The sequence below is a fragment of the Propithecus coquereli genome, unplaced genomic scaffold (genome assembly GCF_000956105.1).
Source record: "Propithecus coquereli isolate 6110/MARCELLA unplaced genomic scaffold, Pcoq_1.0 Scaffold252, whole genome shotgun sequence".
In the NCBI taxonomy this organism is placed as follows: Eukaryota; Metazoa; Chordata; class Mammalia; order Primates; family Indriidae; genus Propithecus; species Propithecus coquereli.
This window is the reverse complement of record NW_012148086.1, coordinates 2,567,637-2,588,067: the sequence shown is the minus strand read 5'-3', so window position 1 is coordinate 2,588,067 and position 20,431 is coordinate 2,567,637.

Below are 20,431 nucleotides of genomic sequence, written 5' to 3'. Positions count from 1 at the left end.
TCTCTTACCTCTTTAGATTCCTGCTTTTTTTAGATATGGGCAGATAATTCCTTACTGTCTCATTTTCTCCTTGATGTGTTGAGGACGTCTTTACATTCATTGAGCAGTTTTAGTTGTTTTCAGTGGCAAATTTAGTCTGAATAACCTAATATACAAGATTTCTGGGAACAGAAACATTATGAATTTCTTTTGAATTTTCTTTATCATTATCTATAGTGGTGTTTAAAAATGTTAGTGGATGGAATTTTGTTTTGTCTAATCAGCAAGTTTGATTTGATTTGATTTCTGAAGTACTTGAAGCTACCTCATCATCTTAGTTTGGGGAATGTATCCATCATGCTTTTAAGACTTAGTGAGGTTACCTGAGGAAGTGTTTATGCATTAATTGAGCAAGCATTTATCAAGTTACAACTGTAAGTACAGCATTATATCAGCATTAGGTGAGATTGGGAGCTGTATAGGAGAGGATATGACTTTAATCAAGTATATGTGATGTTTAGTTAAGAGAAAAATTCCAAGATGAGATTTTAAAAACTATCTCAGAAAAGGGTGACAGTAAACATAAAGATTGTGCCAAGCCTTGTTCTACAGTGTTTATGCATATAAGTTATATTTTTCTTACTAGCCCTGAGAATTGTACATGATTACCCCCTCTTGTATTATTATTTTTAATTGACACTAATAATTATACACATGTATGGGGTACAGTGTGATATTTCAATACATGTATACAAGTGTAATGACCAAATGAAGGTAATTAGCAAACCTATCCCCTCAAACATTTACCATTTCTTTGTGTTGAAACTTTCAAAATACTTTCTTTTAGCTATTTGAACATATAAATATGTTGTTAACTACAACTGATGTCTGAGCAACATGGGGGTTAGGGGCACTGACTCCCTACACAGTCAAAAATCCACGTACAACTTTTGACTTGCCAAAAAGTTAACTACTAATAGCCCACTGTTGACAGAAAGCCTTATTTTGTATATTACATATATTATATACTGTATATTTACAATAAAGTAAGCTAGAGAAAAAATATTATTAAGAAATAATAAAAAAGAGAAAAATATATCTACTATTACTTAAGTGGAAGTAGATCATCATAAAGGTTTTCATCCTTGTCATCTTCACATTAAGTAGGCTGAGGAGGAGGAAAAGGAGGGGTTGGTCTTACTGTCGCAGGGGTTGCAAAGACAGAAGAAAATATGTGTGCAAGTAAACCAGTGCAGTTCAAACCCATGTTGTTCAAGGATCAAGTGTATAGTCACCCTACGGTTCTATAGAACACTTATTCTTCCTATCTAGCTATAATTTTGTATTTGTTAACCAACCTCTCCCTATAACCTCCTCCCCTGTAACGTCCCCAGCTCTAGTAACCAGTTTTCTGCTCTCTACTGCTATGAGATAAACTTTTTTAGCTTTCACATATGAATGAGAACATGTGGTATTAATCTTTCTGTGCCTGGCTTATTTCACTTAACATAATGTACTCCAGACTTATCCATGTTGCCACCAATGACAAGATTTCATTTGTTTTATGGCCAAATAGTATTCCATTGTTTACATATACCACCTTTTCTTTACCCATTAATCTGTTGATAGACACTTTGGCTGATTATATTTTGACTATCATAAGCAGTGCAACAGTAAGCATGGGAGTGCAGATACCTCTTTGACATACTGATTTCCTTTCCTTTGAATATATACCCAGTAGTGGGAGTGCTGGGTCATATGGTGCTTCTATTTATAGTTTTTTGAGGAACCTCCATATTTCTCACAGTGGTTGTACAAATTTACATTCCTACTAACAGTATATAACAGTTCCCCTATCTTTACATACTCACACACATTTGTAATTTTTGTCTTTTTGATAATAGCCGTTTTGACTGGGGGCGAGATGATATCTCACTGGGGTTTTGATTTGCATTTCCCTGATGATTAATTATATCAAGTATTTTTTCCATGTACTTGTTGACCATTTTTATGTCTTCTTTTGATAAATGTCTCTTCAGATTATTTGTCTATTTTTAATTGGGCCACATGTTTTTGTTGTTGAGTTGTTTGAGTTCCTTGTACAGTCTAGATATTAATTCCTTGTTAGATGAATAGTTTGCAAATATTTTCTCTCATTCTGTAGGTTGTCTCTTCACTCTGCTGAATTTTTCCTTTGCTGTGCAGAAGCCTTTTAGTCTGGTATAATCCCCTTGTCCAATTTTGCTTTTGCTGCTTGCACTTTTGAGGTCATATCTGCACAACTGTTGCCCAGACTAATGTCCTGAAGCATTTTCCCTGTGTTTTCTTCTAGTTGTTTTATAGTTTCACTTCTTAGATTTAAGTTTTTAATCCATTTTAAGTTTATTTTTGCTTATGGTGAGAGACAGTGGTTTAGTTTCATTCTTCTGCGTACGTATATCCAGTTTTCCCAGCACCATTTATTAAAGAAACTGTCCTTTCCCCAGTGGTTCTTCTTCATACCTTTGATAAAAATCAGTTGGCTATAAATACTCGGATTTATTTTTGGGTCTTCTCCATTAGTCTATGTGTCTGTTTTTATGCCAGTACGATGCTGTCTTGGTTACTATAGCTTTGTAGTATATTTTCAAGTCTAATAGTGTGATCCCTTCAGCTTTGTTATCTGGGAAAGACTTTATTTCTTCTTCATTTCTGAAGGACAGATTTGCTGGTTATGGTATTCTTCTCTGCCAGACTGTTTTTTCTCCTTCATTTTTCTTCCTTCTTCCTTCTTTCTCCTTCACCTTCTTCTCCTCCTCCTCCTTCTTTTCTTTTTCTTCTTCTTCTCTCCTCTTCCTCCTCCTCCTTCCTCTTCTTCTTCTTCTCCTCATAACTTTGAATATTGTTCCATTCTCTTCTGGCCTGTAAAGTTGCTACTGAGAAATCTGCCATTAGTCTAATAGAAATTCCCTTATATGTGACTTGACACATTTCTTTTGCTTTTTTAAAAATTCTGCCTTTGTCTTTTACTTTTGACAGTTTGGCTATAGCATGTCTCAGAGAGTACATTTTTGGATTGAATCTATTTAAGTTTCTTTGAGCTTCCTGGATCTGAATGTCCTTATCTCTTCTTAGGGTTGGGAAGTTTCCAGCTCCTATTTCATTAAAGAGGTCTTTTATGCATTTTCCCATCTCTTCTTCTTCTGAAACTTGACACTCCCATCATGTAAAAGTTAGCTTGTTTAACAATATTCCATAAGTCTTACAGGCTGTCTTCCTTCTTTTTAATTAATTTTTCTTTTTTGTCTGCCAGGGTTATTTCTGCCTTTAGTTCAGAAATTCTTTCTTCTGCTTGTTGTAGTCTGTAGTCTAAGCTCTTGATTGTATTTCTTTTATTTCATTCATTGAAATATTCAGCTCTAGATTTCTGTTTGGTTATTTTTTATGATATGTATCTCTTTGTCTGTGTATAGACCCTTAGAGTTTTCTGAACCCTGAGGCACTACATCATGTATGGTTGCATCAGCTATAGCCCCCTGCATACCCTAAAGAGTTTATGAGATGCCTTGAGGGACAATGTCTAGCTAACCCCCTGGAGCAGGCATGAGAGGATGTTTATACCAATGAGAAGGCCTTACACCCAGAAGGGCTATAGAGGGTTATGCCGTTTAATGATAGGAAGTAGAGACTAAAGCTCAGTTGATCCAAGCCAGGCTCTGGGACCAGAATACCTGGGTGGAACTCCAAATCTGTCCCTTATTGTCTGTGTAGTTTTGATATGATATTTAATCCTTCTTTGCTCAGTTTTCTCATTTTTAAACTGAGATTAACAATTCCCTATCCATTATGTTTCTATTAAATATTGAATAAATCAATGTGTGTAAAGTACTAAGAACACTGCTTAGCCTGCAGTAAGTGACCAACAGATATAAACTGTTTTGATGCCAGTATTTATCAATGTATGCTTGGAACCCTGTGTTGAGAATGATTCTGAGTGTGAGTTCAGTAGCAAAGAATGCTGGGATTGATTGTGATCCTTGCACAACATGCAGTGAATATTAGCCATTCATGAGATAGTCAAATTCTTTCCTTTTGAGGATAAGGGAGATAGAGCCCAGGCAGAAAAGTGACCATCTCTTTGGCATCTCAACCATTTGATAGTGAAGAAGGGGCTAGTACCCCATCCTTTAGGTAATCCATTCTAAGGAAAGAAGGTGCCGGTTTACAGATGAAATTGTGTAGCTGGCCCACTAGTCCTGGACTTTCTAACTTTAGACTTTTTTTATGTTAGAGTGAAATTTATCTTTATATATTTTGAAACTACTTATTTGGCTTTTCTGTTTTTTAAAGTCAAATCTAATTGATATGAACTACAAGAGGGTCAACTCTCTCTTCTCTTTCAACTCATTCTGAAACACAGAAACAGGCTGCTGAATGTGATGTAAAATCCAGGAAACCCCACAAAGCTCATGTGCACAGCACTGACATTTGGTAACTTTATGTTCTCATGTCTTCGAGCCCAAGTTCCTTTTCTTAGGAGATGCAGACAATCATTACTAGCAGGCAGGGTTGCCAGGAATCTTAACTGAGGCAACAAACTATCTCTGATGAAATATAGCTCTTCTGATATCTATGTTATAATATTATCTCCATTTACCATTGAAAAAGCAGGGTCAAGGCAGGAATTGACTTGTTGAAGTTTACACAAGTAGGAGATGTTAGTACTACAACCTAGTCTGCTTCCGACCAGCTGCCTCTGAGCTTTCTTAATCCTCAGCAAACCAAGATTCTTCTATGGAATCCCAGACTTCACATTTTAAGGATATTTCTCAGACATCGTGAGAGCATGGGACAGCATTAAAAAGCCTGCAGGCAAACAGAAATGTCAAAAACATCCCAAAGCTATCACATATTTATTTGATTCAACACAAAAGAATCCTCCAAAGTCCATATCCAGGACACATCAAGTTCCTTCACGTAGCTCCTGCTTCCCACTTTTCCTGAAGAAGTACAGATGGGTAATTTGTATCCTCATCTCTCTCCTAGGAATGCCATTCATTCCTCCTATGACAGTGTGTGAGGTTGAGGTTGATTTTTTTTTTATCTTAGCAACTGTGTTTGAGGCAAAGTTGGACTTTCCAATGTCATGAACAGGATCAGATCTGGGGGTGGGAAAATGTTGACACAGTGTCTGCTTCTAAATGATTCTCTCTGTGTCTGGAAACGTGGGATGAAGCACAAAAGATAATTTGATTTGTGGAATTGGATTTTTGTCATGATCTTAAATTGTCTAGACAATACACATCTGGCTTATATATTGCATGCTATATTTCTCTTGGCACCTTCAAGCCCTTATCATAGTTTCCATGATGGTACTTTGTCCATCTGTGGAGCTGAACTCTACATTTTGGCATGGAAGGGGTTATAGGTTATGCCTTTGGAAGGAGTGAGTTTAAGAACCTGCCTGTGCTCACTCCAATAGTCAGACCACACTGGAAGTCTTGGGCCACAAAGAAAATGTAGGAATGAGTAATCGTATATAATCTCCTCATTTTACAGAGAAGTAAACAGGTAGGGAGAATAATTTCTTGCCAGGTAGAGGCAGAACTGGTCTTCAAGCTGAGGTGTCTCTATTACTGATCTTATGACCTCTCCAAATGAAGCCAGATTATTCTGTAGACTTTACCTTACTTACTCTTTAAAATGACCCATGTTGTGAGTTAGGGATGAACACGCTTATGAATGAACAGGTTAAGGCTTGGAACGTTGACTAAATTGTTAAAGATCTTACAAGAAGTACACAGAAGAACTAGGGTTCAGTCCTGGATGCAACAACTCTAACTCTGCTGATCTTCTCACTAAATTTCCATGGCTGACTCAAGATGAATTTATGGTGACATTTTGTGCTTGATTACAGAGTTGGGCTTCATGCCTCATTTGATTTTCCTTATGTTGACATGAGCCTTGATGTCTGACCTTCAAGTCTTTGGGTGACTGCTGTTGTAAGATTTACAATCTCCCATCCTGGTCCACTCACATGGCCCTGGGCTCAGTGGCAGGCAGAGCTCGATGGCTGCAGGCCATGGTGTCTGGAGCAACCCTGACGTCTTCCACTGTGGTAGTGCTGGGTTATATGCCAATCTCCAGCCCATGTTAACACAAGGGATCATCATAATCAGAGAAGCACCCTGGGTGAGAAGGGTAATTGGTATTTTAGAAGAGAAACAATACTGTGGAATCTGATCAATATGCTTCCCTTACATAGGTATTACTCTGTTGAAGGCATCACATACCAGGCACATTGCTAAGTATAGTCCGTAAATCATTCCACTGTTTTTAATTCTTGCATACCAGGCCTAAACAGAGAATATTACTGTGTCATGTTTTTGGATAAGGAAATCATATTTTAAAAGATTAAATGGAATAATCAAGCCTATTGCTTTGAATGCAAGTAAAGTTCAGCATTTTTTTTCTTTTTTGTTTATTTATATGTTGTCATTTGTAAGTGGCTAATTTATTAATTTTCCCCATTTTTTCTTTTGATGTATTGATCTTTCTCACATAATTTTGTAACAGCTTTTAATAGACCAAGGACTCCCACCTCTGTCTCTGGGTGTACTGCTCAAGTTTTCCTCAGTGAAATTTTAATATTTTTGAAAGGTGTCAACATTGTTAAATTTGTATCTCACTCCTTTTAATGAAGGTGATTCCTTGACTAGAAAAAAGAATATAAAATTTTATTTACCTTTTACATAATGTAATTCTTGAAGTCATCTGACTTTGGACTTAGAAGTAGGTTCCGGGTACACACTCGCCCCCAGCTGCTATAAATTTCAGTCTGGTTGCTTATCTGAGTCTCAGATTCCTAAGGATTATGTGGGATAAAATATGTAAAGTTTCAAACACAGTGCCAGGCATATAGCAAAGCCAATGTAATAATTCTGTTTCTGCTCCCTCTGGGGAAAGCACCTTATCACAACCTCCTTGTTAAATTGTGCCTTTAAGAAGGGCTTTAATATATGAAGTTGCATTCTGTTTTAGGGGTATTGTGCATAAGGCGCGTTGGACATCGGGCAGGTAAGATTTTTAAAATTTTCTTTGATAACAAGATGACAGAACAAATGAAATTTTTCAAAATATTCATTGCACTGGCTGCTGAACGTGCAGATAGATATCTTGTATTTGGACAAGATACCAACATTCTTTGGTTTTATGTCTTCTGCAGTTTCACTAAAATTTTCATAGAAATGAAGAAGATGGTTCGAAACTCTATTTTTCACATCAAAGTGCCCATGAAAAAGGGGTAATAGTTTTTTGTTTTTTTTTGTGGCCGAGACTTGAGGCATCATGTGATGTAGTGTGGAAAACACGATCGTTGGCAAGATCGGACAGAATCAGTCTCCTTGCGAGGTACCAACACATCTCTTATCACAACCTCCCCTTTTACAGGCCCACAGGACATGTTAGTGCATCCTCTGAATAGGGAAGTGAGTTTGACTCAGTTTTATATCAGGTTGGTGCAAAAGTAATTGCCGTTTCAGGCTGAATTTTAAATCATTATAACTAGGCTCAAACACGTCTTTATTAATCAAAATAGGAACTGTTATAATCGACACATTTTTGTCAGTGAGAAATGAGTTTGTTTACTCCTGTAGCGTAAAAATCCATGCTTCAGGATTCGATGAACTCTTAGAAAGCATTTTCTGCATCCTGCTTATTGGGGAAACATTTTCCCTGCAAAACGTTGTTGAGATGCTTGAAGAAGTGGTAGTCGGTTGGCAAGAGGTCAAGTCAATATGGCGGATGAGGCAGAACTTTGTAGCCCAATTCGTCCAACTTTTGAAGTGTGGATTGTGCGATGTGCAGTCGGGCTGTGTGTTGGAGAATTGGGCCCTTTCTGTTGATCAATGCTGGCTGCAGGCGTTGCAGTTTTCAGTGTATCTCACTGATTTATTGGGCATACTTCTCAGATGTAATGGTTTCACTGGGATTCAGAAAGCTGTAGTGGATTAGACCAGCAGCAGACCACCAGTGACCATGGCCTTTTTTGGTGCAAGTTTGGCTTTGGGAAGTGCTGTGGAGCTTCTTCTCGCTCCAGCCACTGAGCTGGTCATCGCAGGTTGTTGTATAAAATCCACTTTTCGTGGCATATCACAATCCGATTGAGAAATGGTTCATTGTTGTTGCATATAAGAAGAGAACATGACACTTCAGAATAATGGTTTTTTTTTATTTTCGGTCAGCTCATGGCACACCCACTTATTGAGCTCTTTCACCTTTCCAGTTTGCTTCAAATGCCAAACGACTGTAGAATGGTCGACGTTGAGTTCTTTGGCAACTTCTTGTGGAGTTGTGAGACTATCAGCTTCAATGATTGCTCTCAACTGGTCGTTGTCAACTTCCGATGGGCGGCCACTGAGCTCCTCATCTTCAAGGCTCTCGTCTCCTTTGCAAAACTTCTTGAACTACCACTGCACTGCACATTCATTAGCAGTCCCTGGGCCAAATGTGTTGTTTATGTTGCCAGTTGTCTTTGCTGCTTTATGACCCACTTTGAATTTGAATAAGAAAATCACTCAGATTTGCTTTTTGTCTAATATAATTTCCATAGTCTAAAATAAATATAAAATAAATAGCAAGTAGTAAGTCATTAGGGCAAAAAAAAATAAAGCAAGAAATGTGCATTAAAATGATGTATAACATAACCACATTTATTTAAGAATGTATTCTAATATCAAACAGCAAATTTCAACAGTGCTAAAACCATAATTACTTTTACACCAATCAAGGAAATGCCCCAATAACACGTGCTTGTTCATGTGATATGCCCAGCTATTTCAATAGCCACTATTTGTGACAAAGCATCAGTGTTTTGGAGGGAGACAAAAAACAACACTTTGATTGATTTATAAGGATTTGCCTGTCTCATTCTAGACTCACGAAGTTCAGTCTTCACACATACTTTCATATCCCTTCTTCGCCATACCCACCCCCAAGTTCTTTACTGCACATTGTGCAGGTTCCTCTGTTTCGGTTACTTACTTCTCTAATCCTTTTGTGTGTGTCATTACTTCTGTTCTTAAACTGTGAGAGTCATTCATGTAATGTGCTGTTTTTGTGATGTCTCAGTCATTCTAGTTTTGTTTTTCTAATCATTCTCACTTTCATTACTTGAACCCTTAAAACACATCATCAATATTTACATTGCAAAAATTAAACTCGCAACACCAAATCCAAGATGGACTGTTGACAATGGCAACACCCTTAAATTGTAGACTTAAGTGCCATCGCAGGAGTGACGCAACAATGCATTGTCCATTTCTGGGGACTACAAATCATGGTTGCCAACTTCAGTGGTAAGCAGAAAAAACAGCAGCAGAAAGGACGGAAAGCAGATAATCTATGCCTTGATTTGGCACTAAAATAGTGTTTCTTTCGACCCTTGTTTTGGAAGCTTCTATATGGATTTAATGCCTTCACCCCAATTTTTACACAAATTGCTAAAAACAGCACTTTTCTCATGGAGGGGAGTGGAGAGTCTTGGGATGTGAAACATTCACTGATAAAACTAGGACAGCCCAGGCGAACCAGAACAGTTAGTCCTCCAGGATGATGGGACAGCCAGCACCAACCACCCAACGTGTGAGGGGCTCTCAGGGATGTCCTCCCAGGACCACATCATTGGTGGCATGTGTTATCAGCTGGACCCTAACACAGAACTGCTGAGCTTAGCCCAGTCCACTCACAGAAATGTGAGATACAGTAATTAATTGTTGCTTTAAGTATTAAATTTTGGGATGATTCACTAAGAAGCAGTAGGTCCGCATAGGAAGAGGATTCTGGAGACAGAGAGCACCTTGCTATGAAAGCCAGTATTATAAAAGAGCATGAAGCATTGCTTTGCAGAGAGAATGCCCCCAGGATGCACACAAATCAGGTACTTTCTTGATATGGTAGCTCTTTTGTTGTGAGACATGACCATATCCACGCAAGACTAGTCCTTTATAGGACACAGGGTCACTAATGGTATCCTGTGAACACTTGCAATATCACAGCCACCACAAGACTCCTCAGTTTTCATTTTTCTACAAAAGGCCCAGAATAGAAAGTGGGTAACAAAAGCATTATTAATGACATTGTCGAAGAAATAAAATCAGGCAACTGTAGAGCTCCAAGTTGATTGATGCAGGGGAACTGTCAATGGATTAAACGTGTATTCAGTTATGTGAAAAATAGGTGCCAAGTGCCTGCTCTGGATTAGGCACTGTGTTTGCTGCTGAGGATTAAAAGAAACTTAAAACAAAATTCCCTTCCCTGGGGAACTCTCTGCCCGGCCAAGGACAAAGATGTAAATAAATACTTGCTGTCCTGTGAGCTTGACTGGCAGGGTCTGCAGGATCCAGGGGAAGAAGATGGGCTGACGCACAAACCTGCCGTCCCCGAGCTTTGCGATGCCAACCCTCTAGCTTTGCCTACCTGGGTGTCAGCAAAGTGGGATCATCCTGCTGACCTTCCAGGACCGTTTGATGATGAAATGACACAATTTATAGGAAATCTTCTAGAGTGATACTCTGGAAACTCTAGACTCATAAATATGAGTCCTCTTTCCCCCCTTCCTCTGTTTTATGGAAGTTTCACAGCCAGTTTCTCAGCATCAGACGCTGGCAGTCAATGTGTGCGAGACGCTCTTTGTCTCGGTGTGTGGGAATGCTGCACACGGACCGTTTCCGTCTCGATGACTCAGTGAATGGCGACAATGGAAGGCTCTAAGGATGTCTACCATTTAGAAAAGAACAACTGAACACCGTTTCACTGAGCATTTCTGGAATTTGTTTTACCATTGCATTCTTTTGTCAGGAAACACGTTTTAACTTCCCATGACGTCCATTGTGTAAAAAACTACAGTCCCTGATAGCCTGCTTGGATGAACACAAATATTTCTGTCAATGCTTAGGCAGTGTCTAGAATGGTCAGTCAGTCCAGAAAGACCACAAGTCTGGTGAGAGCTGACACGCTTTGGGCCTTGTGCAGAAAATTCAAGTAGTAAAGGGGAAACTATGCAAAACAGCCAGAAAGGAACATCAATGCTTAAAACCTATAGCTTCACCTAAAATTAATGCGAGTTCATTGCTTCTGGGATTCAAGGTATCACTACATTGAATCAGAATCCATTTTAGACAATAAGCTAAGAAAGCAGTAATGTAGTGCTATTTCTGTGATACTGTTTCGTAGATATTTAAAGCAACTATGTAGCATCCAAAACATTCATATTACAAGGGAAATTGCAGAAGGAATATTCCATCAGCACTATTTTCAACATCACTGAAAAAGTCAAGAGAATGAAATAAAACACAACATGCAGTAATTTAAATAAGTTAAATTCCAAAAGGAAACAAAGTTATTATTATTTGCAGATGATGTCATGGTCCTCCTGGAAAACTGTGGAGAAAAATTCAAAAACTACCACAGCTGATAACTGAATGCAGTAAAACATGATCACTTAAAAATAAATTTACAAAGATAATTTTTTAATGCAGACATCATAATAAGGGATAAAATGAGGCAAAGAAATGATTTTTTTCTATTAGCAAAAAAGTGTATAATAGGGAAGTATAAATTTCATATACATAAGGCACATAAGAAAAAAACTAAAAGATTTACTAAGTTCCTTCAAACAACTGAGGCTTCTGGATAAGAGATGTTGGTTCTCGGCCAAGGTCTGAGAATGGGAGGGAAGTGCGTGCTGTTGTCATGGAAACGTGCTGGGCGTGATCACTGGTGTGTGACCAGGAAGCCTGTGTGGTCCCAGGAAAGAATTCCAACAGGTGCCCTTGTCTCGTAGGGTCTCCTAAGCTGGGAGGTGGGGGGATTTTTTTCTCTCTCAATGAGAAGAGTAGAATAGAATTGTTCTCTAGGGAAGTAATATTTGATTTTCTTTTAGAGGATTGCTCTGGTTTGGGCGTGGGAATCACTGACAGTAGATGCAAGAACAGAAGCAAGAATTTTCTGGAGGACAGTCTGGGAGTCCAGATGGGACAAGGGTGGTGGCCAGAACCAGAGCACTGGTGTGTAGGAGGCGAGAATGCTCATATGAACAGGCAAATTGTATCTCCAGTGACACTCGAGAGAAGGGCTAGCACTTGCTGCATATTTGTTTATGCATGTTAACAATACACCATATCCAAATTTCATATACAAACTCCAAATGGAGGGAAGATTTCAAATTTGGAGAGAAAATCCCCTATAAAACAGTAAGAAAAAAATGCATGTGAATATAATCTTGATATGAAAAGGGAATATGTAAGTATAGCTCCATGCCAGAAAATACAAAATTTTTATTACACATTTAAAGGGCTGATAACTAGAATCTATAAAGAACTCAGGAAAATCAGCAAGAAAAAAATCAAACAACCCCATTAAAAAGTGGGCAAAGAACATGAACAGAAACTTTTCAAAAGAAGACAGACTAATGGCCAACAACCATATGAAAAAATGCTCAGCATCTCTAATCATCAGAGAAATGCAAATCAAAACCACAATGAGATATCGCTTAACTCCAGTGAGAATGACTTTTATCAAAAAGTCCCAACAACAAATGTTGGCGTGGATGCAGAGAGATAGGAACACTCATGCACTGCTGGCAGGACTGCAAACTAGTGCAACCTCTATGGAAAGTAATATGGAGATAGCTCAAAGGACTAAAAGTAGAACTACTATGTGTTCCAGCAATCCCACTACTCGGCATCTACCCTAAGGAAAAACAGACATTATATAAAAAAACACATCTGCACTAGAATGTTTATAGCAGCACAATTCACAATTGCAAAGATGTGGAAACAACTGGAGTGCCCATCAGTACATGCGTGGATTAATAAAATGTGGTATATATGTACTACTCAGCCACAAAAAACAAGGGTGAGCTAATACTTCTTGTATTATCCTGGATAGAGCTGGAGCCCATTCTCCCAAGTGAAGTATCCCAAGAATGGAAAAACAAGCACCACATGTACTCACCGTCAAATTGGTATAATTGATCAACACTTACGTGCACATATGGAAGTAACATTCATCAGGTTTCAGGTAGGTGGGAGGGAGGAGGAGGGGATGGACATATTCACACCTAATGGGTGAGATGCGCATTGTCTGGGGGATGGGCATGCCTGTAGCTCTGACTTAGGTGGTGCAAAGGCAATATATGTAAACTTAAATGTTTGAACCCCCATAATATTCTGAAATAAAAAAAATAAATAAAGGGATACTTCTATACAACTAAATATAATGCAAACAAATATAATACTTTAAATATGGGGGGGAACGCAAAGCAAGTGTATGAGAAACATTGAATGGCATAGACAATTTGTAACTTCTCCTCAACCATTCTCCCCTCTTTCTTGGGGGCAGAACTTTAATTTCTATCTGAACACAGAAACTTCTGGGGAAAAATGTATCCATTTCCTGGGCTCCTTGGCAGAGGAGTGCCCTGGACTAAGCTTTGGACAGTGCACGGGCATGCTGGGAAGACTTCCAGTAAAGATTTTTAAAAGAGCAGGGAGAGGCTCATTCTGCTTTTAACCTCCCCCTCTACTCCACTTCCTCCTGCTGATGTACTGGGAGGTAGATGTGATGGCTGGAGTTCCAGTAGCTATATTGGTCCGTGAGGGACCCCTAAATGTGGAAGCCACATGGTGGGGATAGTGGTGTAGGAAGGCAGGTGCTTTGGCCCCTGGAGCTGTCATGTGAATACTCAACTGCCTTCTCCCAGAATTCTTTCACTTGACCAAAATTAAATTTCTTTCTTTGTCAAACTACTCATATTTTATGATTTTATGATATTCAAAGAAAAAAGATTATTAACTGATATGATGTGTTATTATTTTTAAATAATTTTGTATACCAACAGCCAAAAAGAAAATCTATGTAGGAAAACAAGCCAACGATATGCCAAAAAAAAAAAAAATGTAAATGGGCAAAAACATAAAAGATGTTTAATCCAATTTATAACTAAAATATTCTACTTAAAGCAAAAATATTTTTTAATCCAGTGTGTAAATAGATGTTTAACTGACAATTTTAAGATTAGAAAGAATATAGGGTGTTATTGAGAAAGCATTTTGTTATAAACTCTCAAGAGGATAACTTTTAATGTCAAACTTCCCTATAAATTGTTTTCTCTTTCATACAACAGTTTTATATCTGTTGTGTATCCTAAAGGTATACAGCAGTCCTCCTTTATTTACAGTGGATACATTCTAGACCCCCAGTGGATGCCCGAAACCATCGATAGTAGAGTGTCTTATATATATCCTGCTTTAGCCTCTATATACATACCTATATTAAAGTTTAATTTATGAATTAGGCACTCTAAGAGATTAACAACAGTAATAATGAAACAATTATAGCAATATATTGTAATAATAGTTATGTGAATATAGTCTCCCCCCTCAAATGTCTTACTGTGTAATATTTTCCACTATGATCGACCACAAGTAACCGAAACGGCAGAAAGAGCAACTGCGGATAAAGCGGGACGACTGTAGTTACGAAAGTACGACAGCATTATTCAGGTAATGGGAAAATCTAGAAATAGCTGAAATGTTTAACATAAAAAATTAGTTAAATTTTTAGTTCTTCCATTCAATGAAATGTGACTCTGCTATTATACATCCTGTAGAAAACAGTTAATGAAATAGAAAGATTTTCAAAATACGTAAGGTGAAAAAACAAAGATTAAAACATAAAGTTTCCACTTTTGTAACTTCTTTTAAAATATAAGTAAAATTTTCCTAATCTCCTCTTTCATACTCTATTTCACTTCTCTTTCTTCCCCAACTCTCTTCTGGCATCTCTGGCCATGTGTTCATCCTTGAGCTGGGGATGGTCCTATCCGCCAATTGCAGACACCCAGCTTTGGACCAGGCCTGTTCCTTCTCCTGTGATGTCTTCCACTACCCCAACTAAGTTTAAATAAAGATCACCTTGTCTGGAAATATTCATATTTGGGTGCTTCTCGGAGATAGGAGAAGGGCCAGGTTACCTTTCAAGCCAGTAATAAAATAGACCCTGTAGGAAGACAAGCAGGTTGGCAAAGGTGATGAGTGCAATTTTGGGTGGAGATCTCAGCAGAAATGTCCACAGGCAATAGAGTTATGGTTCTTGAGCTTTAGAAAAAGGTCAAAACTAGAGATATAGGTCAGACATGAGGTGCCCAGAAGTCGTAGCAAACAGAGGGAGTAAGCTCATCTGGAGAGAGAGAGCCAACAGAAAAGAATGCTGAGAAGAACAGAACCTGGAGAACTAGCCCATCACGGAACAAGCTGGAGAGACAGAGAAACAGAAAAAGAGACTTGCGAGAGTGCAGTGCTCTGCGGAAGGAAAAGAAGGCGAGAGAGACACTGAGATGGAGAGATGGATGCGCACTGTCGGAGGCCGAGAAGCACAAAGGTTGCAGAGAGGACGCTGGGTGTGGCAATTTTAAAGAGCACGTGTAAGATGCTGCTCAGAGCCACGTGAATGTGCTGAAAGGTACATGCTGGTCAGTCTGTGCTGAAAGGCTGAAATGCACAGTTTAAGCATCATATGAGACAATTGATAAATCATTTTCATAAGTGTTGGGGAATTTTTGGCAAATGTTGCAACTATTTCATCCACCCAAGTCCTTGTACCAAATTTGTTTTATGTGATTGAGAGCATGTGAGCCCTAAAGTCCAAAGTAGAATAACAGGCATACAATGTAGATGAATAATTTTATCCCTATATAGCTAAGGAAACTAAAGTTTACCATACATTTTCTGGTTTTTAAAAGTAGAAACCAAAATTTATCATCTTTACTTTGATTTGTATCAGAGAAGGAACACTTCCAAAGTCTATGCAGAAAACTTGGCTCTGGTGTTTGCTATTTTTGACACATTGGACCAACTACCTGTGAATTGGTTTTATTGTATATAAAATGGGGATAATAAATAGTCTCCTGCCAACATAAATAGGTTTTCATTACAATAAAATGAGCTAGTGAGCATGAAAGGGCATTCAATCTGTAAGAAGTTCTTCCAGGAATTCTTGTATTCTAGGAAAATCAGAATATTTCTGGTAATGGAATTTTTGATATTTTGAGGAAAGATATTTTAAGATGCATGAGAAAAGAACACTTTCTCTCCACAAATTTCATCACGATTTCTCTTTCTGCATTGAGATTTTGCTTGAACATCAATGAACAAGAGAAGGGGTGTTTAGGGCACCTGTCCAGTGAGAGGAAGCAAGGGGTAGGTAGGATGCTCCACTGTGCTACTGGGCTGATGCCAACTATTTGTTCTTGGTGACAAGACAAACACAGAAATGGAAATGGAAAGTGTTTAGAAAGTTCCACAGCAATTGGACACTGTATCCTATGAAAATGAATATTATCTAATCAAATTAAAAATTGGCAAAGAAAAACAAAACAAAAACAAGTAAACCTGGTTCTTCATCACAGATAATTCGGGAAGCACTAGTGTCATGAAAAGAGAATGTGTCATAATATAATAATATCTGTATCAAACCCATCACAAAACATATGCAGGGGGATATCTTTTTCAACATTAAAGCAATAAAAAATTGCACATACTTTTTTAATGAATATGACTACATTATATATATAGAAATATTAAATTGAAATATATAGGACAAATACTATAGTATACAGGATGTTCTGAGTAAAAAGGATACATAGAGGGCAATTATAAAGTTGAGTAGAAAAATATTATAATGTCAAGAAACAGCCTGGCAAAGGCTATGGAGTAATTGACCTCAGAAAAGAAAGCAGAATTTATTGATGTAAATAGTAAATAATTATTATCAGTTATATTGAAAGATTTTTTTATACTTTAAAATAGCAAAAACTAAAATAGTGTGGCAAAATTGCAGTAATATTGATACGCTTTTGGAAGTCTTGGCATTTTAACTCATAAGCCTTTTTGATAAATTTTAAAAATTAAAAAAATTAAAAAAAAACCTATTTCTCTACTGCTTATTTCTCTACTGCTTCTAATATACACCTTCCATTGTGTGGTAAGGTAAGAGTTTAGAGTCACTGTAATTTTTTTTTAGTATTTCCATTAATAAGAAGTTTTCATTAAGCTTACTCTCTAAAAATCATATGAAAATTGATATTTATACATTATCTAATCATAAATTATATTATCATATCAAATATGCCATTTTGAATTTTAGTTTTCCCTTTAAACCTAAAGATGCACATGCATTCTATTCATTGTGCTAAATAAATTACTAGTGGGATCATGAATTGACAAATATAGTTGAAAGAATTTTGCATGAAGGAGTCTTGAAAGAGTTAATAACTTTTAATTCAAAGAAAATTAATTTTATGGAAATCATAGAAGACCAAAAAAAGGCACAAAACAATTTTTTACTGTATCAGTATCTTCGTTTTTCTGAATCACCCATGATTATTTTCTCCTCCAAGGAAAAGCCGACTACATACTTCAAGATCTGTCTCAAATGCGACTTCTCAGCCTCTCAGGACAGGGGAGCTGCTCCTGGCACTTTGCACATACCGCCATTTTCAGCAAAAGGCCTCTTTTTTCAGTGCTGTCTGAATATGTATTTGCCTACTCCTGAACTCTTCGATGGAGTCACTTCATTTACTTCTTTTCTTCTTTTCTCTCTTTTCTTCCCCCTCCCCCTTCCCTTTAGCTTCCTTTTCCCCTTCCCCTTTCCCCTTCCATTTCCCTTCCTCTTCCCCTTCCCCTTCCCCTTTCCCTTTCCTTCCCTTCCCCTTCCCTTTCCTTTCCTCTTCCCCTTCCCCTTTCCCTTCCCTTCACCTTCCCCTTTCCCTTCCCTTCACCTTCCCCTTCCTCTTTCTCATTCCCTTTCCCATCCCTTCTTCTTCCCCTTTCCCTTCCCTTCCTTTTCCCCTTCCCCTTCTCCTTTCCCTTCCCTTCCCTTTCCCCTTTCCCTTCCCCTTCCCTTTCCCTTCCCTTTTTGCCTTCTCTTTCCCTTCTGCTTCCCTTCCCTTTCCCTTCCCCTTTCCCCTTCCCTTCTCTTCCTCTTCCCCTTCCCCTTCCCTTTCCCTTTCCCTTCCTTCCCTTCTTTCTTCCCTCCTTTCCTTCCTTCCTTCTTTCTTTTAATTCCCCTTCATTATCACATCACCATGACTCAAAAAGCAGGCTGGTCCCTTAAAATATTTTCAATAAATGGTCTCACACATACAGAGGACTTATATAAATAAACCTCTTCTAGTTGGTTGGAACCATATCAATATAAACACAGTATCATGAAATAGGATACTCAGGCCCAATAAAAGATTCAACCTGAGCTATGAAAATGATAAATTATATCTGGGCAGGAGAGCTATGTGTGGGTCATTTTTATTTCTTTTTTTTAAATTTCTAAAACAATGTTATACTATTAAGCATTAAGAAAATCCTGATTTTAAAAAGCATGGAAGCACAGATTTGCCATTGTTTTTGTTGTTGGTTTTCCTGAGACACACACAAAATACATTTGAGATACTAAAATAACAGTTGTGCTAAACTTGTATTTGAATGTGTGTAGACATAATGTCAGTTACTGTATTCTTAAAAGGCAGACTATGGCCATTAAGAATCTACTGTACTCACAATTATTTAGGTGACAGAATCCTGGAGATTTTCTCAAATCACATGGCATTCATTACCTTCCCAGTGTAACCTCACTGAAAAGCCCATAGGAAGAGAAATGCAGGAGTATCACGTTGTGTGGTCCCAGACAGTGTGCTCAGCTAATAACCCCTTTCCAGATCAGAAAGCAGGGGTGTTCTCTGACGCCACAGAATGGGGAGAGGCAGTGCATGAGAAAAGGGCTGGAGCCATCCATGTGGCTTTGAGCTCTTGTGTCTTACTCACTTCATTTAAATATTTAGAGTAATATAAGCTAAATAAGTACTTTCATCTCTCAAAGAGTATGACATTTTTTTTCTTATTTCATTAGCACAGCAAATTTCCTTAATTTAACTCCAAATCGTCATGGAAATTTTGTTCCCTATTTTTATATTGGAAAATCATCCACGGGGAATTTTTCCCATGAAATACAAATTGAGTTAGAAACTAATTTGTCACTAGCTATAGCTACAATGAAGAAATCTTCTACTGGGCTACAAAGTGAATGTGGGTGTTGGAAATAGTGACTCACACATGAGCTATGGTGCAGCTTCAGTCATCATATCTGACATTGATTTTAGCTCAAGCTCTTTGGATAGTAGAACTAAAGAGTTTTGACCACTTCTTCCACAAAGGGTCCCTCCTGGAAGATAAAGGAAGTTCTGGGATAAAGCAACCCCTATGGTACAAATTTAAGTTTTCAATTTTTAGGGGGTGTGGGTAAAGGAGTGCTGGGCTGCAATGTGGGGATCACGGATTGGTTTCTCCATCAGGCCACTTTTGAGCTGGGTGATCTCGAGCGTGTTCCTAACCTCGCTTGACTTTATTTTCGTATGTGGTAAAATTGGCAAGTCTCATCTCTGTTCTGTCTACACCGTAGGATAGCACTGGAAATGAAATAAAATGATGAATACCAAGGAGCTTTGCAAGCTTTCTCTGCAATGCAAAAGTGACAGATCGCAGTAACTTTACAGAAGAGGCAATCACGACTTGAAGAATTACAGCAAAATATCTAATGTGGAAAATCTAGAAAATGACACAAATAAACTTGAAAACATGTTTCCTGGTTTTAAGTTCAAGGCTCTTCCTATCATATAACATTTACCTTTAACTCATCTTTTTTTTTTATTTCAGGATATTATGGGGGTCCAAACATTTTGGTTACATGTAATGCCTTTGCCTCGTCCAAGCCAGGGCTGCAAGCGTGCCCTTCCCCCATACAGTGCACTCCGCCTCCATTAGTTGTGAGTTTACTCCCCAAGCCCCCACCACCTGACTGGTAACCAGTGAATATTACTACCACGTGATCACCTTAGTGTTGATCAGTTAGTACTAATTTGATGGTGAATGCACGTGGTGCCTGTTTTTCCATTCTTGTGATACCTCACTTCGAAGGATAGGCTCAAGCTCTATCCAGGATAATATAAGAGGTGCTAGTTCACCATTGTTTTTTGTAGTTGAGAAGTATTCCGTCATATACATATACCACATTTTATTAATCCACTCATGTATTGATGGGCACTTGAGTTGTTTCCACATCTTTGCAATTGTAAATTGTGCTGCCATAAGCATTAGAGTGCAGATGTCTTTATTATGAAATCTAATTTTTTTTCCTTTGGGTAGATGCCCGATAATGGGATTGCTGGATCAAATAGTATTCCTATTTTTAACTCTTTGAGGTATCTCCAAATTACTTTCCACAGGGGTTGTACTAATTTGCAGTCCAAAGTAGTGTATATAAGAGTGTTCCAATCTCTCCACAGCCATGCCAGCATTTGTGTATGCATATACCTGTCCCCTCCTCCCTCCTCCGCCCTCCCCCTTCCCCCTCCCCCCTGCCC